This window comes from Sapajus apella, unplaced genomic scaffold, assembly GCF_009761245.1.
Source record: "Sapajus apella isolate SASKATOON/1434 unplaced genomic scaffold, GSC_monkey_1.0 scaffold219, whole genome shotgun sequence".
Classification (NCBI taxonomy): domain Eukaryota; kingdom Metazoa; phylum Chordata; class Mammalia; order Primates; family Cebidae; genus Sapajus; species Sapajus apella.
This window is the reverse complement of record NW_022437159.1, coordinates 73,463-98,955: the sequence shown is the minus strand read 5'-3', so window position 1 is coordinate 98,955 and position 25,493 is coordinate 73,463.

Sequence of the window (25,493 nt, the reverse complement as noted above, 5' to 3'; positions counted from 1 at the left end):
CTTCCCACATTTTCTCCCACAGGGTATGTGGAGAGGAGTCTGGCTTAAGAGATCTCTGAGCAGTGAAGATGAATCTGTTGTCATGAACAATGTTTTCTATCTCATTTGGAGCTTAGGGATTTGTGAACCTTCAGAGGCAGATATGTTTAGGAGTTGTCGGAATTTTAGCAAGATGCCTAGACTGTGGTTGTTGCTGACTCCCTGCCCTTCAGCAGTGTGAGTCTATAAGGATTGGTTGCATTTCAGAAGTGTATAGACTAGTAAAAGGCAAAAAAGTGCCCTCTTATTGATAGATTAGAATGGGTTTTCCACCAGCTCATATAGTAACTGGTTGCTATGGCAAAAGAAAAATTAGTCCTTTCCTAGGAGAAAGGAAATTTGTCATTTCAGAGCTAAGCGGAAATTCATTATTCTCAGAAAAGCAGAATGGAATTTCTCACTGTCTTTTGGTGCTTAGGAAGAAGGACCAGCGGAGGACAGGGTCTCCTAGAACAAAACGTGAGAGTCGAGCACCCTAAATGGAATGGGGAATTGACACTGTTGATCACAAAAATGCGTTTTCGCTGGAAACATTTGTTGTCTGAAGTCAGTTACAGGATAAGAATCTAAGTCTGGCCGGGGAAGAAGGGCACTGTAAGGAGACAGACAAGAGGGGCCCAGCTTTGGATGGCTCTGTGGTGACACAGTTGCAACGCGGTCCCCCTGTAGGAAGATTTGCAGAATTCCAAAGCTGTATGAGTGGAAAGATAAAGAGCTAAGCCGCAATCCTCTCTGAGGCCAAGGAAAAATTTGCAAATGCACTGGGCTCAGGAGGGCCGAATGTAAAGAACAGGATAAAGTAGACACTGACTGAATCTCACCAGAACGGCAATAAAGATTTGACTCAGCCCCAGTCTGTTGTTTAACTCAGATGGTTGCATCTTATCCCGTCTACCTTCTGGAAGAAAGACAGACTCTCTCTGGTGGAAGATGAAGACATCTGGAGTTATGACAGTTTTTCATGCATAATGCCCACTGCACTAGTGAATATTATGAGAATGCAAACAGACGGAACATGTGAATAAAGACTACAAGAATAAAAACAGACTTAGGAGCAGACACACAGGTTATAAAGAGACTTTAAAATCATCATATGTTTAGAAGAATAGAAGAAAAGAAGGACAAAATAGATGGAAAGGCAGGGAATTTCAACAGAGAATTTGAATTCATATATATGACTCATACGTACATATATATGAGTCAAATGGACTTTTTAAAGCTAAAAAGTACAGTATGTATAATTAAGAACTTATTGGAAATAGAACAGGGTATGGCAAGGATTGAAAACAGAAAAATATGGGACTAATATATAAGAAAACAAAATGATAGAAAGTGTCCAAACTGAAACACTAAAAGAAAAAAATTAAAATGAAGAGGAGAGTGTAAGATATTGTGGGACGCAACCAAAAGGTTCAATGCTGAAGTTATTAGAACTCCAGGAAACAAGGAGAATGGGGAAAGGATGGCAGCAGTAAGCAGAGCAGTAAGACAGGAAATACGCAGTGCTCATTCACTCTAGCCTTCCTGTCTCATGGAAAGGGAAAAATGAAACAAAACAGAGAAGTGTCATGGTCACAGCCCAGGGCCACAGGACCACTAGAAGGTGAAGACCTAATCATAAGACTTTAGAAGTCTTCCCTTCTCCAAGTCTTTACCATCACATCAGCAGGGCTCAGCAGAGGACCACTGAAGAAACCATGTGTCTCAGACACCATGTAGGAAGAGGTCTCTAGAGAAACCCAAAGACAACAGGGGAGGCAAAACAAGGAGACCAGAGGGAATGTCAGCCTTCGATGTCTGCAGGACAGGAAATGCAACCGAGGCCCTACCCAGATAAAGACAAAACCTCACACCAAAGGCCTATTTACCTCAGTTCCTTTAACCCAGTACATATGTCTGGCTGTTAACAAAACATTACAGGGCATACTAAAAGACAAAAGCACAGTGTTAGGAGACAGAGCAAGCATCAGACCAGACTCAGATATGCAGAGATGCTGGAGTTCTTAGATTGTCAGCTTAAAACTATAATGAACATGCCAAGGGCTCTAATAGAAAAAGCAGTCAAGATGCAATGACACATATGTAATATAAGCAGGGAGATGGAGGCTCTAAGAAAGAATCAAAAGGAAACGCTAGAAATTAAAAAAAAAAAAACTTCACTATAATAGAAATGGAGAATGCCTTTGATGGGCTTATCTAAAGATTAGACATGACTGAGAAAAGAATCTGTGCACTTGCAGAAATGCCAGTAGAAACTTCCCAAACTGAAATGCAAAGAGAAAGCAGGAATGAAAAAGATAGAACCTATCTAAGAACTGTGGGACAATGAAAAGACAGGTAACATGTAAATAATGTTACCTGTTACAAACAAGAAGGGGAAGAGGGAAAGGAATTTTAAAGGTTCTTTTCTAACCAAAGCATTTATGGCCATAAATTCCCCTCCAAGCTCTGTCTTAGCTTTGTTCTACAAAATGCTTCTAATTTTCTGCGTGATTTCTTCTTTGACTTACAGAATATTTTGAAGTATATCATTTAATTTTCAAATATTTGGAGTTTTTCTAGATACCTCATTTTTTATTTTAATTGAATACTGTCTAGTCAGAGGCATACGCTGTAGGATGTCAATCTTTTGAAATCTGTTAAGGCCAGGCACCATGGCTTATGCCTGTAATCCCAGCACTTTGGGAGGCCAAGATGGGAGGATTGCCTGAGGCCAGGAGTTCGAGACCAGCCTGGCTAACATAGTGAAACCCTGTCTCTACTGAAAATACAAAAAATTAGACAGGCGTGGTGGTGGGCACCTGTAATCCAAGCTACTTGGGAGGCGGAGGCAGGAGAATCATTTGAACCTGGGAGGTGAAGGTTGCAGTGACCTGCGATCTCTTCTCCTCTTACAAGGAGACCAGCCATACTGAATTGAGCTGGTGGGGCAGCCATACTGCCCCACTCCAGTATGATCCTGTCTTAATTAATGACACTCTTTCCAAGTAAGTTCACATTCTGAGGTACTAGGGTGGCAGAGACAGTGGTGGGGTGGGGGTAGGGACACACTTCAACTCATAACATTTGCTAAACTCATTTAGAGTTCTAATGTTTTTTGGGTGGATGCCTTAGGATTTCTGTATAAATGATCATGTTGTCTGTAAATAAAGGTAGTTTTACTTCTTCCTTTCCTTTTAAAATCTCTTTTGATTTTCTCACTTGATTACACCGGCTAGAAGCTTCAGTACAATGTTGCATAGAAGTGGTAAGAACAGATACTTTTCCTTAGGAGGAAAGTATTGTCTTTCATCATGCGGTATGATATTAGCTGTCAGTTTTTTGGTATGTATCCGCTTTTATGTTAAAGAAGTTGTCTTCTATTCTTGATTTGTTTAGAGTTTTTAATTATAAATGGCTGTTGGATTTTGTCCATTATTTTCCTGCTTTTATTAAGAAGAGCATGGGTTTATTTTCTTTATTCCATTAATATGATACATTACATTAATTGATGTTTGAATGTTAAGCCAATCTTGTATACCTGGGATAAATTTCAATTGGTCACAGTGAATGACCGTCTTTATACGTTGGTGGGTTCTGATTGATAGTATTTTGTTAAGAATTTTTGTAGATTCATGAGGGATATTAATCTTTAGCATTGTTTTGTGATTCTTTGGCTGGCTTTGTATTAGGGTAGTGAGGGTCATATGTCAACTTGTTCTCATAGAACAAGTTGACACACGTTCTGTTCTTTATTTTCTGAAAAGATTTGCAAAGGAATTGATACTTTTTCTTCAAATGTTTGGCAGAATTTGCAAATTCAACTTGGATTTTCCTTTCGGGGGAGATTTAAAAATATTTACTTCTTTAAGTAATTGTAGATGCAGAAGAATTTGCAATAATAGATATCTGCATGTCCTTTACACAGCATCCCTCGGTGGCGACATTTTTATATTACTGTAGTACAAAACAAATTTGAGAAATTGGCATTGGTACAATACTGTTAACTATATGACGTATAAGTATAATGTATAAGTACAATGCCTTGAGAGTCACCCAGGTTGGTGATTATATCAATAGTTTGTTCCATTTTATTGCTAAGAAGTATTCTCCTCTGTGGTTATGCCAGTTTGTTTAACCACTCACACACACATTGAAGGACTTTGAGTTATTTCATTTTTTAAAACAAAGCTGCTATGAACATTTGTGTACAAGTTTTATGTGAACACAAGTGTTCCTCTCTCAGCGAGAAACGCCCAAGAGTGCAGTTGCTGCATTGTATAGTAAATACATGTTTCCTTTTATAAGAAACTGCCAAACTATTTTCCTAGAGTGGCTGCACCATTTTACGTTCCCACCGGGTATGTACGAGAGATGCAACTTTTCCTCATCCTCGCCAACATTTGGTGTTTTATTTTTGAGTTTAGTTTATTCCCACAGGTGTGTAGTAGTATTCCACTGTGGTTTTAATTTTAATTTCCAAATGCCCAAGGATGTTCAGTGTATTTTAATGTGTGTATTTACTGTCTGTACTTGATTTTTTCTTCATACGTTTGAAAGGCTCCTGCTCAAGCAAACGAAATATGGCCTGAGAAGGACTCTATACTTCTATTTTGAGTCCTTATGGACAAACTGTAAACTAGCTTCATAGGCAGACAAGATTGAAAACCTAACTTGGGAGTATGCACCTGTAACAATAGCTGAGTCTTGGCCAATCCCAGAGGCCATACTTCAAACACTTATAGATTGCTAAGTGTTCAAATAGGGCAAACACCACCTGTAACCAATCCCGCTGTTTCTGTACCTCACTGCCGATTTCTGTACCTCACTTCCCTTTTTTTTGGTCTATAAATTTATTCTGACCATGAGGCATCCCTGGAGTCTCTCTGAATCTGCTGTGATTCCGGGGACTGCCTGATTCATGAATCGTTCATTGCTCAATTAAACTTCTTTAAATTAACTTGGCTGAAGCATTTTAATACCCCACACTTGCCCATCACTCACTTGTCCTGAACTAGCACGACCTTGCGTGTACACATCTTTCCAGACCCCCAGGGTTAGGCTGGATCTGAAATGTCCCTCCTTGACTGTCTCGTCTACTTGCTATCCCTGTTAAATTCCTGGTTGGTCCATCATTTCGATGCTTGTTCCAATCAATATCTTGACCTCAGAATAGCTGCAATATTGGCTTTATGTGACTGTTTGCCACTAAGATCCCTATTGTTTTTGACAACTCCTTGGGCATTGAATTTTCCATGCTCTGCTACACATAGGCAGGCCCATCTGGACAGACAGGAGAGCTGCCGATCCTGTGGACCTGGCCTGCCCGGCTGGTTAGAATGTCCACACCACCAGGGAAGGGGAGCAGTGATTAGAGAACTCCTAGACTCCCTATCTTCTGTCCAACCTTCAGTAGATTTTCTTGATTAAATGATTCTCAATTTGTTGTACACCTTTGGTAAATTTTCAGCCTTTAAATAGTTTTTGCACCCAGGCTAGAGTGCAGTGGTGTGATTTCTGCTTACTGCAACCTCCACCTCCTGGGTTCAAGCAATTCTCCTGCCTCAGCTTCCTGAGTAGCTGAGATTATAGGCTCGTGCCACCACACCGGCCAATTTCTGTATTTTTAGCAGAGATGGGGTTTCACCATATTGGCCAGGCTGGTCTCGAACTCTTAACCTCAGGTAACCCAACCACCTTGGCCTCCCAAGGTGCTGGGATGACAGGCGTGAACCACCATGTGTGGCCCTTAAAGTCACTTTTATTTGATATTAGTGTGAGCTATATTATGTTTATGCTTTGTCTTTTGAGATAGGGTCTTACTCTGTCAGCTGGAGAGCAGTTGCACCATCTCGGCTCACTGCAGCTTCCACCTCCCATGCTCAAGCGATCCTCACACTTCAGCCTTCTGAGTAGCTGGGATTGCAGGCACCACCACCACACCCAGCTAATTTTGGTACTTTTTGTAGAGACGGGGTTTCAGCATGTTGCTGAGGCTGAAGTGCCGTGGCTAGTTACAGGCGCGGTTATTGCATGCCTCACACTCCTGGACTCAAGCAGTCCTCCTACCTCAGCATCCTGAGTTGCTAGAACCACAGGCATGCACCACCACACCCAGCTAATGTTTTAAAATTTTTTGTAGAGATGGGGTCTTACTTTGTTGCCCAGGCGGGTCTTAAACTCCTGAGCTCAAGTGATCCTCCTGTCTTAGCCTCCCAAAGTGCTGAGGTTACAGGCTGTCACCACAGCTGTCTATATGCTTATATTTATATGGTTTATAGATTTCCTTCCATTTACTTTCAAATATCTACGTCTATCTTTAAAGTAGATTTCTTTCTTTCTTTTCTTTTTCTTTTTTTTTTGAGATGGAGTCTTGCACTGTTGCCCAGGCTGGAGTGCAGTAGTACGATCTCGGATCACTGCAATCTCCACCTCCTGGGTTCAAGCAATTCTCCTGCCTCAGCCTCCTGATCCAGCCACCACATCCAGCTAATTTTTTTGTATTTTTAGTAGAGATGGGGTTTCACTATGTTGGCCAGGCTGGTCTCAATCTCCTGACCTTGTGATCCATCTGCCTTGGCCTCCCAAACTGCTGGGATTACAGGCGTGAGTCACTGTGCCCGGCCTGTTTAAAGTACATTTCTTACAGACATCTGATGGTTGAGTCTTTCCTTTTTCACTCATTACTGCAATCTGTGCCTATTGATTAGAATGTTTAGTATAATTGTTGACATTATGCCACCTTTACATAATAGGTAGAGACCCTGCAGCTTTATAGATCCATTTATCACCATCCTTTATAACATAGTTATTATAAGTACCACAGTGGGCCAGCATAGTGGCTCACACCTGTCATCCCAGCACTTTGGGAGGCCGAGATGGGTGGATTACCTGAGGTCAAGGGTTCGAGACCAGCCTGGCCAACATGGTGAAACTCTGTCTCTACTAAAAATACAAAAAGTCAACTGAACGTGGTAGTGGGTGCCTGTAATCCCATCTGCTCAGGAGGCTGAGGCAGGATAATTGCTTGAACCCGGGAGGCAGAGGTTGCAATGAGCTGATATTGAATCATTGCACTCCAGCCTGGGCGACAGAACAAGACTCCATCTCAAAAAAAAAGCACCACAGTTACATGTATAACCCACAATACAATGTCATGCTTTTTTATTTATATAAATTTTGGATAAACTAACAGAATAAATAATTGTAAAATATCTACTCATAGATTTACAGGTTATGCTTTGTTGCATCTGGTCTCATTTTACTTCTCCTTTAAAGATCTCCTTTAGCCTTTATTACAATGCAGCTCTACTGGCAAGAAATTCTCTTTGTTTTCTTTTACCTGAAACTATTTTTATTTTCTCCTCAGTCTGAAAGAATAATTTTACTAGATATAATATGCTGATTGACAGTTTTGCTCTTTTTTCTAAATTTGTCTACTCCATTCTTCTGCCCTCTGATAAAGAGTGGTCAGTGGTAATTTTCATTTATTGTTTCCTCATATGACATGTGTCATCTTCTTCTGTCTGATTTCAACATTTTGTCTTTATTTTTGGTTTGTAGTAGGTTGATTATGTGCCTAAGTGAGGTTCCCTTTAATCCTGTAATGTGATTCTGTAAATTTATGACTTTCATTCATTGGAAAATCTATGGACATTGTTTTGTTTCTTTTCTAAAAAATTACAGTAAGAAGGCCAGGCGCGGAGCTTATGCCTGTAATCCCAGCACCTTGGGAGGCCGAGGCAGGTGGATTGCCTGAGCTCAGAAGTTCAAGACCATCCTGAGCAACATGGCAAAACTCTGTCCCTACAAAAAAAAAAAAAAATTAGCTAGGCCCAGTGGCACGCACCTGTGGTCCCAGTTATTCTGAAGGGCTGAGGCAGGAGGATCCCTTGAGCCTGGGAGGCAGAGTGACAGAGCAAGACTCCATCTCAAAAAATAAAAATAAAAAATAAAAAGGCCAGGCACTGTGGCTTACACCTGTAATCCCAGCACTTTGCGAGGCTGAGGTGAGTGGATCACCTGAGGTCAGGAGTTGGAGATCAGGCTGGCCAACATGGTGAAACGCCCTCTCTACTGAAAATACAAAATTTAGTTTGGCATGGTGGTGGGCACCTGTAATCCCATCTATTCGGGAGGCTGAGGCAGGAGAATCACTTGAACCCGGGAGGCAGACGTTGCAGTGAGCCGAGATCATGCCATTTGCACTCCAGCCTGGATGACAACAGTGAAACTCCGTCCCCGAAACCGCCCACCAAAAAAAATTGTAGTAAGAACATTTAACATGACATCTATTTTCTTGACAAAATTTTAAGCGCACAACACAGTATTGTTAATATAGACACAATGTTGTGCAGCAGATCTCTAGAACATACTCATCTTGCTCATCAGTAACACCTCCATTTACTCTGCCCCCACCACCCTCCCAGCCCCTAACAACCACCAGTCTACTTTCTGTTTCTGTGAGTTTAACTTTTTTTTTCTGAGATAGAGTCTTGCTCTGTTGCCTAGGCTGGAGTGCAGTGGCACCCTGTTGGTCAGGCTGGTCACAAACTCCTGACCTCAAATGATCTGCCTGCTTCAGCCTCCAAAAGTGCTGGGATTACAGACCTGAGCCACCGAGCCTGGCCGAATTTAACTATTTTGGTTATATCATACAAGTGGAATCATGCAGTATTTGTCCTCTTTAACTGTCTTATTTCACTGGAAATAAGTATGAGCTTACTAAGAAAATTAAAAATAGAACTATCGTATGATCCAACAATCCCATTTCTAGGTAAACATGCAAAAGAATTGAAATCAGAATCTTGAAGAGATATCTGCACTCTCATGTTTATTGCAGCATTATTCACGACAGCCAAGTTATGGAACAACCTAAGTATCCTAAATCCACAGATAAAGAAAATGTGGTATACACATAAAATGCAATAGTATTCAGCCTCTAAAAAGACCAGTGCAGCTGGGTGTGGTGGCTTATGCCTGTAATTCCAGCACTTTGAGTGGTCTGATCACGAGATCAGGAGTTCAAGACCAGCCTGGCCAAGATGGTAAAACCCCATCTCTACTAAATATAAAAAATTTAGCCAAGTGTGGTGGCAGGTGCCTGTAATCCCAGCTACTAGGGAAGCTGAGGCAGAGAATTGCTTGAACCTGGAAGGCAGAGGTTGCAGTGAGCTGTGATTGCACCACTGCACTCCAGCCTGGGCGACAGAGAAAGATTCCATCTCAAAAAAAAAAAAAAAAAAAAAAAAAAGACAAGTGCATTATTTCTTAAAATAAATTATTCTGTTTCATTGTTTTTTTTTCTTCTCTCTTTTAACACACCTATTACACAGATTTTTAGATTCTGTGTTTTTCTACAGAGCCCTTTCTTTCTTTCTAACTATCCTTCAGACTATAGCATTTCCTTGGATCTGTCTTCAAATTTACTGACTCTCTTCTGTCATCTCCAATCTGAATTGAAACCATCCAGTGAAGTTTTTCTGTTTTTCTTTTGGATAGCGCTTTTTTTTTTCAGATGGAGTCTTGATGGAGTCTCACCCAGTCTGGAGTGCAATGGCACGATCTCAACTCACTGCAACTTCTGTCTCCCGGGTTCAAGTGATTCTCCTGCCTCAGACTTCCAAGTAGCTGGGATTATAGGCTTGGGCCACCACGCCTGGCTAATTTTTGTATTTTTAGTAGAGACGGGGTTTCACCTTGTTGGCGAGGCTGGTCTCAAACTCCTGATCTCGAGCAGACCATTCACCTCAGCCTCCCAACGTGCTGAGATTACAGATGTGAGCCACTACGCCCAGACAGATAGTATATTTTTAGTCAAACGTTTTTTCCTTTTAAAAATAGTTGCTATTTCTCTGTTGGGACATTCTTTTTCATATGTTTACAAGCATGTTTTTATTTGCTTTCTTAATCTAGCTATCACACCTATTTAAAAATTCTTTTCTGCTACTCCATTATCTGAATAATTTAAAAATATTTGATCTTTTTTTCTTTAGAGTTGGTCATGTTTTCCTGTTTTATATGTCAATAATTATTTTTTAAATTTTACCCTTGACATTGTGAATAATATATTGTGATTGAGCTAAGGGTAAGGAAGTGGGGGAATAACACCAGATTGGATTTTGTCTAATGGAAGATAAGAGCACAGAAATATAAGAAAGCAAATCTAGAAAATTCTTTAAAGACTTTTTTTCTTTTTGCAAAGTAGACTAAATGAAGTGTTAGCTGGAGGGTAAAGCGAAGTCTGGGGAAAATGTTTAAGTGGGAAAAATTTGGACACGTAATGGGAATGAATCAATAGAGAGGAAAAAGTTGGGCAAGGTAGAAGAGAGGTAAAATTCAGTAGGTCAGAGTATCTGAGTAGGTAGAGGGATGGGAACGATTGCCGACTGCACAGGTGGCTTTAGATAAGAGAATGAAGGGCAGCTCTGTCCCAGCACATTTTCCGTGATGATAAAAATATTTTGTGTATGTGCTGACTGATACGGCAGCCACTAGCCAGCTGTGGTGATTAAGCAGTTGAAATGTGGCCAGTGCAACTTAATACATGAATTTTAAATTTTATGAAATGTAATTAATTTAAATTGATAGCTAGTGGTTACTGTAGAGAAGAGCACAGATCTGTGGTAACAGGAAGGATGAGGATGTGGGTATTTGTGTCCATGCGGTGATAGGAGCTGTAGAAATTGTTTTGTTCTCTTTTCATTTCTTTCCTTTTTCACTGACGTAGGAAACGCTGTTACCAAGTGAGTCCAGATTCAGGAAAGAAGTGTGAAAGGTTTAAAGAGAAAGAAGTCATCAGGACCATCTCTTGGAATAGTAAATGGATGAAAGATATATTTGTTATCTTTATTAGGTTATGCCCATCAGACTTCTGAAATCTCAAAACTAAGATTCATTGATCATTTTCCATGTCAGCTAGTATCAATACTTTGAGGTTATGAGGCTTCTGAGGAATTACATACCTAGCTTCTTTCCCATGAATCATTTTGCCCATCTGAAAGATTGTGGTTTAACCTTTTTTGTACAAAGATTTTCAGCTTTATCTTTTATAGTTGAGAGACATACTGTATAATGATGAGCATTTGAATCTTTCACACTTGCAAGTCCTAGATTATTTGGGTCTTCTCCTTTCTTTTTAATCTCTGCTTGCTAAATATTTTTGGATCCATCTTTTCTTCAGAGTTCCTTGTCAAATGCAGAACTAATTAAGAAATATTGGGAGGCCGAGGCGGGTGGATCACGAGGTCAAGAGATCGAGACCATCCTGGTCAACATGGTGAAACTCTGTCTCTACTTAAAAAAAAAAAATACAAAAATTAGCTGGGCATGGTGGCCCACGCCTGTAGTCCCAGCTACTCGGGAGGCTGAGGCAGGAGAATTGCTTGAACCCAGGAGGCAGAGGTTGTGGTGAGCTGAGATCGCGCCATTGCACTCCAGCCTGGGTAACAAGAGTGAAACTCCGTCTCAGGAAAAAAAAAAAAAAATAGAAATGAATCACTCAAGGCCAGGCTTGCTGGCTCACACCTGTAATCCCAGCACTTTGGGAGGCAGAGGCAGGTGGATCACCTGAGGTCAGGAGTTCAAGACTAGCCTGAACTCCTGGCCAACATGGCGAAACCCCGTCTTTACTAAAAATACAAAAAATTAGTTGGCCATGGTGGTGCACACATGTAGTTCCAGCTACTTGAGAGGCTGAGGGAGGCGAATCACTTGAACCTGAGCCCGGGAGGCAGAGGTTGCAGTGAGTCTAGATTGGACCACTGCACTCTAGCCTGGGCAACAGAGCCAGACTCCATATAAAAAAAAAATTAAAAATAAATAAATAAATAAACCACACCAGTAATCATGTATTTCTCAGCCTCTTTACTTAAAGCTAACTTTTTAGACACATGCCTTCTATAATATTGCAGGATACAGTTTTACGAAAAGTTTTCCCACTCCATGACATGGGTTGTCAACTTAATATCATCCAGTAAGTTTCTTAGCCACCTGCTGCCTGGACCCAAAGGTGATGCTGTATGTTTACATACAACTCCATGCAAGTTCTACCAGTCAGCTTTGCTGCAATCACAAAGGGTCCTGAGTCTAAGCAGCTTATGTTAGACAGGTTTTATTTCTCTTACCTGCTGTGTGTGAGCTGAAGCTCCATTCCTGTGTAACACATATGTCTTCTTTACCCCAGTATGAGGTATTCCAGTACCTAGGCTGAATGAGCACACTGTCGTTGTCTGGCAGAGAGAAAGAAGCAACAGTGTTGGCCCTTAAAGCTTCTCTCAGAAGCAGTGACTATAATATCTGCTTACTAGCCATTGGGCGAACCAAGTGTCGTGGCCAAACCCAACGCCAGTGGGTCAGGGATGCATACTTCTCCCAAGGAAAGCCTGCAAGTCAGTGACTCAGGAGAGCCAACAGAAGCTCTCCAAGCCCCAACATTTAGGATTTTTGTGAAGGCTTCATTGTATTGGCTGGGTTGATTAAATTATTAACTCTACTCCCTAGAGATTGGGGAGTGGGCTGAAAAATTTCAAATCTCTAATCACAAGGTTGGCTCCCTTGGCAATCAGCCCCTGTCCTGAGGCTGTCCAGGAGCCCCAAGCCACCAGTCATGTCATTAGCATACAAAATTGCTTTGGAGCTTCCGAGGGATTTAGAAGTTGTGTGTCAGGAAACTGGGGCAAAGACCACATATGTATTTTTTTATTATATCATATGCATGTAGTTGAATGTTTCTTTTTCTTGTAAGGAGAATACTTAGTTCATTTACATTTAATTAACTATCTAAGTAGGAAGAGATAGCCCACCTTAATCCAATCACTAATTGAGCTGGATCCAATTTGGTCTTGATTGTATTTCAAGTTCAGCCCTGTTTCTAGGGTGTAAACCTGCAAGGTTCTCAGCTACATACCTGAGCTGTTCATCTGGTCCCTGAACTCCAGTTTCTGTGTCCACTGTGCAGATTTTCTGCCTCTCAGCTCCTGCTTTCCAAGTGGCAAATACTCACAGGGGAGAAGTCACTCCAGAGGCCAGGCTGGCTTCTCAGGGCTGAATACAGAATAATTTAAATTTTTTTTCTTTTTCTTTTTCTTTTTTTCTTATGAACTCTACCTCCCAGTTTCAAGGGATTCTCCTGCCTCAGCCTCCCAAGTTCCTGGGATTACAAATGATATCAAGCCCCATCATGTCTTGGCTGCCTCAGTAGCTCCTTAATTCCTTCAAAAACATATATGCTTTCTATTTTGACTGACTTTTCTAGTTTTCTTTAGCAATATAATTGGTCTGAAATCAGCTATTTAACAATTGCTAGAATAATTTAAAAATGTTTTCTTTTTCTTTTTTTTTCCCTCATGAATTCTGCTATAAGAGGAGGTTTTGAGTATATTTGATTTCCCTCTACTTTTTTTTTTTTTTTTTTTGAGACAAGCTCTCGCTGTCATCCAGGCTGGAGTGCAGTGATGTGATCTCGGCTCACTACAATCTCTACCTCCCAGGTTCAAGGGATTCTCCTGCCTCAGCCTCCCGAGTAGCTGGGATTATAGGCGCCCACCACCGTGGCCGGCTAAATTTTTGTATTTTTAGACAAGACGTGGTTTTACCATGTTGCCCAGGCTGGTCTTGAACTACCGAGCTCAAGTGATCTGCCTGCCTCGGTCTCCCAAAATGCTGGCATTACGCATGTGAGACCCTGAGCCCGGCCGGATTTCCCTCTACTTTGATAGAAATATATAATTATATAAAAACAAAATGAAAAATGAAAGAGTATCATTTATAGTAAAATAAAAACTTAAAATTTATTTTCTGTTTGATACTATTTTCTGTTTATGTAACTTAAATCACTTCAGTTTTCAGAAAATATAACTAGAAAAGAATTTATTTTCTTCAGCTTTATTGAGGCATAATTGACAGAAAATTGTAGATATTTAAGGTGTACAATTGATTATTGATATATGTTAACACTTTAAAATGATTACCCTGGCTGGGCATGGTGGCTCACCCCTGTAATCCCAGCACTTTGGGAGGCCAAGGTGGGCGGATCACTTGAGGCCAGGAGTTTGAGATCAGCTTGGGCAACATGGTGAAACCCCATCTCTCCAAAAAAAAAATACAAGAAATTACTCAGGTGTGGTGGCACATGCCTTTAATCCCAGCTACTACTCGGGAGGCTGAGATTGCACCTGGGAGGCGAAGGTTACAGTCAGCCGAGATCATGCTACTGCACTCCAGCATGGGTAACAAACCATACTCTGTCTCAAAATAAATAAATCATACATTAATTAACTAATTAATAAAATTATTACCACAATAAAATTAATTAGCATGGTGCGTTAATCTATTTTGCATTGCTGTAAAGGAATAATAGCATGGGTAATTTATACAGAAAAGAGGTTATTTGGGCCAGGTTTGGTGACTCACACCTATAATGCCAGCCTTTGGGAGGCCAGGGAGGGCGGATCACCTGAGGTCGGGAGTTTGAGATCAGCCTGGCCAACATGGTGAAACCCCATCTCTGCTAAAAATACAAAATCAGCCGGGTGTGGTGGCACATGCCCATAATCCCAGATACTCTGGAGGCTGAGGCAGGAGATCGCTTGAACCTGGGAGGTGGAGGTTTCAGTGAGCCAAGATTGCACCATTGCACTCCAGCCTGAGCAACAAGAGTGAAAGTCCATCTCAAAAAAAAAAAAAAAAAAGGTATTTGGCTTACATTCTGCAGCCTGCCCAGACATGGCAGCAGCAACTGCTGGACGTCTGGGGAAGCCTCAGGAACGCTTTACTCTTGGTGAAAGGTGAAAAGGGAGTAGGCATGTCACATGGCAAGAGAGGAGGGCAAAAGAGGAGGCAAGAGAGAGATGCCAGGCTCTTTTAAACAATCAGATCTAGGCCTCATGCTTGTAATCCCAGCACTTTGGGAGGCCGAGGCAGGTGGATCACTTGAGGTCAGGAGTTCATGACCAGCCTGGCCAATATGGTGAAACCCCCGTCTCTACTAAAAGCACAAAAATTAGTTGGACGTGGTGGCAGGCGCCCATAATCCTAGCTACTGGGGAGGCTGAGGCAATAGAATTGCTTGAACTTGGGAGGCAGAGTTTGCAGTGAGCTGAGATTGCATCATTGCAGTCCAGCCTGCGTGGCAAGAGAAAAACTCTGTCTCAAAAAAAAAAAAAAAAAGAAAAATCAGATCGCTTGGTAACTAATAGAGTAAGAACTCACTCATTGCCTCAAGGAGAGCACCAAGCCATTAATGAGGGATGCACCCACATGACCCAAACACCTCCTACTAGTCCTTACCCTCAACACTGGGGACTGCATTTCAACATGAGATTTGGAGGGGACAGACATCCAAACCATAGCACTTATCCATCACTTCCCATAGTTACCCCCTCCCTTTTTTTGGTGAGAACACTTCAGATTTACTCTCTTAGCGAGTTTTAAGTATACAATATAGTATTATTAACTATGTTCACCATGCTGTACATTAGATCTTTTTTAAAATTTTTTAAATTGCATTTTAGGATTTGGGGTACATGTGAAGAACATGCAAGACTGTTGCATAGGTACACACATGGCAGTGTGATTTGCTGCCTTCCTCCCCATCACCTATATCTGGCATTTCTCCCCATGCCATCTCTTCCCAACTCCCCAACCCCCCGCTGTCCCTCCCCTATTTCCCCCCGACAGATCCAGTGTGTGATGTTCCCCTCCCTGTGTCCATGTGTTCTCATTGTTCAACACCCACCTATGAGTGAAAACATGTGGTGTTTGATTTTCTGTTCTTGTGTCAGTTTGCTGAGAATGATGGTTTCCAGGTTCATTCATGTCCCTACAAAGGATCTGAACTCATCATTTTTGATGGCTGCATAATATCATTTAGAATTCATTCATCTGATAACTGAAAGCTTGTACACTTTGATCAAGATCTTTCCATGTCCTTCCCAACCCCCATTCCTGGCAGCCACCAGGTTGCTCTACTCTCTGCTTCTATGAGTTGGAAATTTTTCTTCTTTTTAGATTCTGTACGTAAATGATACCAAACTGTATTTGTCTTTCTCTGTCTGTCACATTTCACTGAGTATAATGCCCTTTAGGTTCATCTATGTTGTTGATAGGCAGGACTTTCTTTTTTAAAGTGGCTGAATAATATTCCACTGCGTGTGTATGTGCATCACATTTTCTTTATTAATTCATCTGTCAATGGGCACTTAGATTCTTTCCATATCTTTGCTACTGTGAATAGTGCTGCAATGAACATGAGATGCAGATATCTCTGCAAGATGCTGGATATATACCCAGAAGTGGGATTGTTGAATTATATGGCAGTTTTATTTTTAAATGTTTTTAGTAAACTTCATACTGTTTTTCAGTGAAATAAGAACAGTCAAAGAGGTTTTTCCATATCTTGGTACCAGAAGCTTTAGCTCAAGTCCAACTCACAGTGGGCCTTGTGGGTCCTGGACCCCATGCTCTGGTCATTTCCCAGGTTCAGATTCGTAGTTGGAATAGACACGCTTAGCAGCTAGCAGTCCTCACATTGGTTCCCTGACCTGTAAAGTGAGGGCAATTGTGATGGGAAAGGACAAATGGAAGGCGTTACAGCCATCTCTACCTAGGAAAATACTAAAACAAAAAACATACCAATACTACCTTTTAGGAGGAATTACAGAGATTAGTGCCATCATCAAAGACTTGAAGGATGCAAGGGTGGTGATACCCACTACATCCTTGTCCAACTCTCCTGGCCTGTGCAAAAGACAGATAATTCCTGGAGAATGACAGGATTCACAGAAGCTTAACCAAGTGGTGACTCCAAATGCCGTTGCTGTACCAGATGTGGTTTCATTGCTTGAGCAAATTAACACATATACTAGTATCTGGTATGTAATTATTCAACTGGCACACGCCTTTTTCTCCATCCCTGTGCCGAAGGCCCACGTGCAGCAGTTTGCCTTCAGCTGGCCAGGTCAGCAATACACCCTCGCTGTCCTCCCTCAATTTAGATAAACTCTCCAGCCCCATGTCACAATTTAGTTTGCAGGAGTCTTCATGGCCTTTCTCTTCCATAAGATATCACACTGATCCATTACACTGATGACATTATGCTGACTGGACCTGATGACTGTGAAGTAGCGACTGCTCTGAGCTTACTTGTGAGACATTTGTGTGTCACAGGATGGGAAATAAACCCAGCTGAAATTCAGGGGCCTTTTACCTCAGTGAAATTTCTAGGGGTCATGTGGTATGGGGCCTGTTGAGATATCTCTTCTAAATGAAGGATAAGTTGTTGCACCTGGCCCCTCCTACAACCAAGAAAAAGACACAATGGCTAGTCGGTCTAATTGAATTCTGGAGGTGAGGTAACACATTCATTATTTGGGTGAGTTACTCCAGTCCATTTACCAAGTGACCTGAAAAGCTGCTAATTTTGAGGGGGGCCCAGAACAGGAGAAGGCTCTGCAACAGGTCCAGACTGCTGTGCAAGTTGCTCTGCCACTTGGGCCATATGACCCAGAAGATCCAATGGTGCTTGAGGTGTCGGTGGCAGACAGAGATGTGTGAAGTCTTTGATGGGGCCCTATGGGTGAATTGCAGCAGAGGCCCTTGCAATTTTTGAGCAAGTCCCTACCGCCACCTGTGGGTAACCAGTCTTCTTTGAAGAGACACCCATTGGCCTACTACTCCTTATGGCAACAGGCTAAGAAGGAAGTTATAGTGTTGACTAGAATAGTTGGACTACTGCTCCACAGTGGAGGTAAGAAAGTGCATGTCTGGAATATAATGACTTCTTAGGGAGTCTCTTTGTACTACCATGCCCCATGATTATGTTGATAGAAAATTATAACAACCAATCCAGGCAAGACTACCAATGGTCGACTCTTAAGGAATAAAAGTTTGGGTCACCCTTCCAGATAAAGAGCAACAACCAGCTGAGGTGCCTGCTGAAGGCAAAGGGAACACCGAATGGGTAGTAGAAGGTAGTTATCAATACCAGCTATGACCATGTGACCAGTTACGGAAACGAGGACTGTAATTGTTATAAGTATTTCCTCCTTATTTTGTCAAGGCTGTGTCTGTGTGTATATATACATATATTAAGCAAATGACTTTGTTTCCACTCCTTTCTTATTACTTTATCATGTAACATTAGACTTACTGAATTTACATAACCACTTAAGTATTGTCAATTTTACGTTATAGCATTAAGTCATGGGATAGCAGGAAAAGAATAAACTTTATCTTCTCTTCTGGAGAAGGGATTAATGCATTTTTGGTTGTATGAAGGATATCTGCATCATGATAGGCAGAACTATTTACCCTGTGTTGTCTTATTTGGAGATTAAGTATGGTTTAAGGAAATTTGTATTGGTGCCAAGTTGACAAGGGGGAGACTTGCAACAACACCTAATAAATGTCAACTTCACATCTAATTAACTTTAGGTGTCAAGTTTACTGGATTAAGGAATGCCTAGTAACCTGGTAAAGCATTATTTTTTGGTATGTTTGTGCGGATGTTTACAGAGGAAATTAGCAAATGAGTCTGAGTGGACTGGGTGGGAAATATCCAGCCTCAATGTAGGTGGGCACCATCCGACGCCGGGGGTTTGGAGAGAACAAAAACAGAGAAAAGGCAAATATGTTTATTTATCAGCTACAGCTGAGACACTCTCATCGTGTCTTATGCTAGGATAACTCCAGGCTCCCTGGCCTCTGGACTCCAGGACGCATACAAGCAGCCTTCAAGTTTCTCAGGCCTTTGGCCACTGACCCGAGAGTTACATCACCAGTTTCCCTGGTTCTGAGGCCTTCAGACTCGGACTGAGTCACAACCAGCACCTCATAATCTCCAGCTTACAGAAGGCCTGCCATGGGACTTAGTTTTTATTGTGTGAGCCAATCCCACTAATAAATCCCCTCTTACGTGTCTCTCTTTCTTCCTTATTGATTTTGCATCTCTGGGGAAACCCTGACTAAATCAGGGTTTATCAATTGTATATGGAATTTTTTAAAGTCGAACTCATAGAAGCAGAAAAAGCATGCATGCATGAAAGCATGCATTCATGATTAAAAAAAAAAAGACTCTCATTAAACTAGAAATAGAGGGGAACTTCCTCAATTTGGTATATAATATCTATAAAACCCCATAGCTTACATCATATTTAATAGTGAGAAACTCAATAATTTCTCACCAAGAACAGGGATCAAGCAAGGCTGTCCTCTCACACCACTGCTTTTCAATATTACAATGGAAGTCCTAGCTAATCCAATATGATAAGAAAAGGAAATAAAAGGTATACACATGTGAAGAAAGAAAGAAAACTGTCTTTTTTCATAGATGACATGATCATCTATGTAGAAAATACGAAAGAATAAATAAAAAATCTCCCAGAATTAATAAGCAATTATAACAAAGTTGCAGGATATACAAAAGTTAATCATTTTTCTTTGTACCAGCAATGAACAAGTGGAATGTGAAATTAAAAATATAGAAAAAATAAAATAAAATAAATACAATACAATTTACATTAGCACACCCCAAAATAAAGTTCTTAGGTATAAATCTAACAAAACATGTACAAGATCTATATAAGTAAATCAACAAACTCTAATGAAAGAGACCAAAGAACTAAATAAATGAAAAGATATTCCATGTTCATGGATAAGAAGACTCAATATTGTCAAGCTGTCATTTCTTCCCAACTTAGTCAATAGAGTCAATATAATCCCAATTGAAATATCATCAAGTTATTTTGTGAATAACTTTCAAAAATGATTTCAAAGTGTTTCTAAAATTTATAGGGAGACGCAAAAGACCCAGAATAGTAACACAACATTGAAAAGAGGAAGAAGAAGAAAAAAAAAAGACTGACACTATTTGGCTTTAAGACTTATTATAAAGCTACAATAATCAAGAAAGTATTATATTAGCCAAAAAAAAAATAGATTAATGGAATAGAGTTGAGAGCCCAGAAATAGATCCACACAAATGTAGTCAAATGATCTTTGACAAAGGAACAAAGTTAATACAAAGGAGAAAAAGTAGTCTTCAACAAATGGTGCTAGAAAACTGGCCCATACATCCAAATGCATAAAAAAAAAAAAAAAAAGAATTGGGACAGAGACTTGACACCTTTCACAAGAATTAACTCAAAATGGATCCCAGATACAAAACATAAAACTATAAAACTCCAAGTGGATGACAAAGAAGAAAGTCTAGCTATCTTGGGGTTTGGCAATGAGTTTTCTTTTCTTTTCTTTTCTTTTTTCTTTTTTTTTTTTTTTAACAGAAACAATATTTATTGCCTGCTTTAGGGATAACAAGTGCAACTATTTTTCTAGATCAACGGTTTTTAACCTTTTTGGAGTTATGGATCCCTTTGCACATTTGCTGAATGCTATAGATTCCAACTCCAAGCAAAATTCTACAAACTTGTGCATGCATTGTTTTTCAATCAGTATAACTTATTGTATTAGACTAGAAATGTATTTTCTTGAAGTAAATAGAATAAAAAGTTTTCCAGAATTATCTCATTCCCATTTTCACATATGTATTTGTATATATCATTTTTCATATATATATACATTCATACATATAAATGAATACTTGCTAAAAAAAAGTCCATAAACTAAAATTAGAATTTAATTCTAAAGGCTTATTTCAGGACAAAAATGGTTGTTGTCCTGTTCAAGAAGGTAGAAATTGTAAAATGACCTTGAGTATGGAAATATGTATGACTTTGACATAAATACTTTTAAATTAAACTTTTCATTTTAATTGCTGAACATGTATGTGATATCAACAGCTTCTGTAAAAGTCAACATATTTCTGGATACCTTAATTCCCCTCAGCTTCTTCAAATTGAATTAATATTTCATTATCTTTATTCTGATAATCGAGGTCAGTTTTGTCAGTGTCTGTGTTGATAGACACTTTTTCTATTTTCAGAATAAAGCATGTTTTCTTTTATTGCACGTCTCAGATATTGCGTGGTTTTTACCAATTTTTTTTTTAAACCAATTGGAGGGTTGCAGCAACGCTTTGGTAAGCAAATCTATTGGTGCAATTTTTCCAATAGCATGTACTTACTTAGTGTCTCTGTGTCACATTTTGGGAATTCTCACAGTGCTTCAAACTTTGTCACTATGATTGTATCTGTGATGGTGATCCCTGATCAGTGATCTTTTTTAAAATTAATTAATTAATTAATTTTACTTCAGGTGCATACTCTATCTGGCATTTCTCCCTATGTTATCCCTCCCCACCTTCCCCCCCCTTCATCCCCCACTGTCTCTCACCTACCCCCCCCAACTTCCCCCAGTGTGTGATGCTCCTATCCCTGAGTTCATGTGTTCTCGTTGTTCACCCATCTATGAGTGAGAACATATGGTGTTTGGCTTTCTGTTCTTGTGTCAGTTTGCTGAGAATGATGGTTTCCAGATTCATCCAAGTCCCTACAAAGAACATGAACTCGTCGATTTTTATGGCTGTGTAGTATTCCGTGGTGTATATGTACCACATTTTCTTTGTCCAGTCTATCATTGATGGGTATTTGGGTTGGTTCCAGGTCTTTGCTATTGTACACAGGGCTGCAATGAACATACGTGTGCATATGTCTTTATAGTAGGACGATTTATAGTTCTTTGGGTATATACCCAGTAATGGGATTGCTGGGTCAAATGGAATTTCTATTTCTAGATCCTTGAGATCACCACACTGTCTTCCACAATGGTTGAACTAATTTACACACCCACCAACTGAGTAAGAGAGTTCCTATTTCTCCACATCCTCTCCAGCATCTATTGTCTACAGTTTTTTTAATGATAACCATTCTAACTGGCATGAGATGATATCTCAGTGTGGTTTTGATTTGCATTTCTCTAATGACTAGTGATGATGAGCATTTTTTCATATGTTTGTTGGCCTCATATATGTCTTCTTTTGAAAAGTGTCTATTCATATCCTTCACCCACTTTTGAATGGGGTTGTTTGTTTTTTCTTGTATATGTGTTTTAGTTCTTTGCAGATTCTGGATATTAGCCCTTTGTCAGATGGGTAGCTTGCAAAAATTTTTTCCCATTTTGTTGGTTGCCGATTCACTCTAATGATGGTTTCTTTTGCTGTACAGAAGCTCTGGATTTTAATTAGATCCAATTTGTCTATCTTGGCTTTTATTGCCATTGCTTTTGGTGTTTTAGTCATGAGGTCCTTGCCTATGCCTATGTCCTGGATGATTTTGCCTACATTTTCTTCTAGTGTTTTTATGGTGTTAGGTTTTATGCTTAAATCTTTGATCCACCTGGAGTTAATTTTAGTGTAAGGTGACAGGTAGGGGTCCAGTTTCTGCTTTCTGTACATTGCTAGCCAGTTTTCCCAGCACCATTTATTAAACATGGAGTCCTTTCCCCATTGCTTGTTTTTGCTGGGTTTGTCAAAGATCAGATGGTTGTAGATGTGTGGTGTTTCTTCTGGGATCTGTTCTGTTCCATTGGTCTGTGTCTCTGTTCTGGTACCCGTACCATGCTGTTTTGATTACTGTAGCCTTGTAGGATAGTTTGAAGTCCATCATTGTGATGCCTCTGGCTTTGTTCTTTTTGCTTAGGATTGTCTCGGCTATGTGGGGTCTTTTGTGATTCCATATGAAGTTTAAAGTGTTTTTTCCAGTTATGTGAAGAAGGTCATTGGTAGCTTGATGGGGATAGCGTTGAATCTATAGATTACTTTGGGCAGTATGGCCATTTTCACAATATTGATTTTTCCCAACCATGAGCATGGAATGTTTCTCCATCTGTTTGTGTCTCTCTTATTTCATTGAGCAGTGGTTTGTAGTTCTCCTCGAAGAGGTCCTTTACATCCTTTGTTAGTTGTATTCCTAGGTATTTTATTCTCTTTGTAGCAATTGTGAATGTGAGTTTGCTCTTGATTTGGCTCTCTGTTTGTCTTTTATTGGTATATATGAATGCTTGTGATTTCTGCACATTGATTTTTATCCTGAGACTTTGCTGAAGTTGCTTATCAGTTTGAGAAGATTTTGGGCTGAGATGATGGGGTCTTCTAGATATACAGTCACGTCATCTGCAAATAGAGACAGTTTGACTTCCTCCTTTCCTAATTGAATACCCATTATTTCTTTTTCTTGCCTGATTGATCTGGCTAGAACTTCCAATACTATGTTGAATAGGAGTGGTGAGAGAGGGCATCCTTGCCTAGTGCCTGATTTCAAAGGGAATTCTTCCAGCTTTTGCCTGTTCAGTATGATATTGGATGTAGGTTTGTCATATATAGCTTTTATCATTTTATGATAAGTTCCATCAATACCTAGTTTACTGAGAGTTTTTAGTATGAAGGGCTGTTGAATTTTATCAAAGGCCTTCTCTGCATCTATTGAGATAATCATGTGGTTTTGGTCTTTGGTTCCATTTATGTGATGGATTACGTTTATGGATTTGTGTATGTTGAACCAGCCTTGCATCCCTGGGATGAAGTCTACTTAGTTGTGATGGATAAGCTTCTTGATATGCTGTTGCAATCTGTTTGCCAGTATTTTATTGAAGATTTTTGCATCAATGTTCATCATGGATATTGGCCTGAAGTTTTCTTTTTTAGTTGAGTCTCTGCCTGGTTTTGGTATCAGGATGATGTTGGTCTCTTAAAACAAGTTAGGGAGGATTCCCTCCTTTTGTATTGTTCGATACAGCTTCAGAAGGAACGGAACCATCTCCTCTTTGTACGTTTGGTAGAATGGGCTGTGAACCCATCTGGACCTGGACTTTTTTTGGTTGATAGGCTACTGATTGCCTCTACTGGTTTTTTGAACAGAGCAACAAAATAGACAGGCCAGTAGCTAGATTAATAAAAAAGAAGAGGGAGAAGAATCAAATAGATGCAATAAAAAACGAGAAAGTGGATATCACCACTGATCTCACAGAAATACAATACTAGAACAATACAGCCCTTGTTATTGGTCTATTCAGGGTTTGGACTTCCTCCTGGTTTAGTCTTGGTAGAGTACAAGTGTCTAGGAATTTATCCATTTCTTCCTGGTTTACTGATATATGTGAGTAGAGCTGTTTGTAGTAATCTCTGATGGTAGTTTGTATTTCTGTGGGCTCAGTGGTGATATCCCTTTTATCATTTTTTATTGCATCTATTTGATTCTTCTCCCTCTTCTTTTTTATTAATCTGACTAGCAGCCTGTCTATTTTGTTGATCTGTTCAAAAAACCAGCTCCTGGATTTATTGATTTTTTGAAGGTTTTTTTTTTTTGTGTGTGTGTGTGTCTCTCTATCTCCTTCAGTTCTGCTCTGATCTTAGTTATTTCTTGTCTTCTGCTACCTTTTGAGATTTTTTTGATCTTGCTCCTCTTGCTCTTTCAATTTTGATGATAAGGTTTTTGATTTTAGATCTTTCCTTGCTTCTCATGCATTTATTGCTATAAATTTCCCTCTCGACACTGCTTTAAAGGTGTCCCAGAGATTCTGGTAAGTTGTGTCTTCATTCTGGTTGGTTTCAAAAAACATCTTTATTTCTGCCTTCATTTCATTGTTTATCCAGTCAACACTCAGAAGCAAGTTGTTCAGTTTCCAAGTGGTTGTGCGGGTTTGAGTGTGGTTCTTGATCCTGAGTTCTAGTCTGATTGCCCTGTGGTCTGTTAGACTGTTTGTTATGATTTCTGTTCTTTTGCATTTGCTGAGGAGTGATTTGCTTTCAATGATGTGGTCAATTTTAGAGTAAGTGCAACGTGGTGCTGAGAAAAATGTATATTCTGTGGATTTGAGGTGGAGTGTTCTGTATATGTCTATTAGGTCCACTTGGTCCTGCTCTGCATTCAAGTCCTGGATATCCTTGTTGATTTTCTGTCTTGTTGATCTGTCTAATATTGACAATGGAGTGTTGAAGTCTCCCACTATTACTGTGTGGGAGTCTAAATCTTGTTTTAGATCATTAAGAACTTGCTTTATGCATCTGGGTGCTCCTGTGTTGGGGGCATATATATTTAGGATAGTTAGCTCTTCCTGTTGGATTGATCCTTTTACCATTATGTAATGTCCTTCTTTGTCTCTTTTGATCTTTGTTGGTTTGAAGTCCATTTTATCAGAGACTAGGATTGCAACCCCTGCTTTTTTTTTGTTCTCCATTTGCTTGGTAAATCTTCTTCCATCCCTTTATTTTTGAGTCTATATGTGTCTTTGTATGTGAGATGGGTTTCCTGAATACAGCACACTGATGGGTTCTGACTTTTTATCCAGTTTGCCAGTCTGCGTCTTTCGATTGAGGCATTTAGGCCATTTACATTCAATGTTAATATTGTTATGTGTGGATTTGATCTTGCCATTTGTTACTTTCCAGTTTTCTTTCCCATTAGTTGGTTATTTTCTTCATTGCATTTTTGGTCTTTGTCAGCTGGTTTGCTTTTGCAGTGACTGGTACTTGTTCCTTTCTGTGCTTAGTGTTTCTTTCAGGAGCTCTTGTAGGGCAGGTCTGG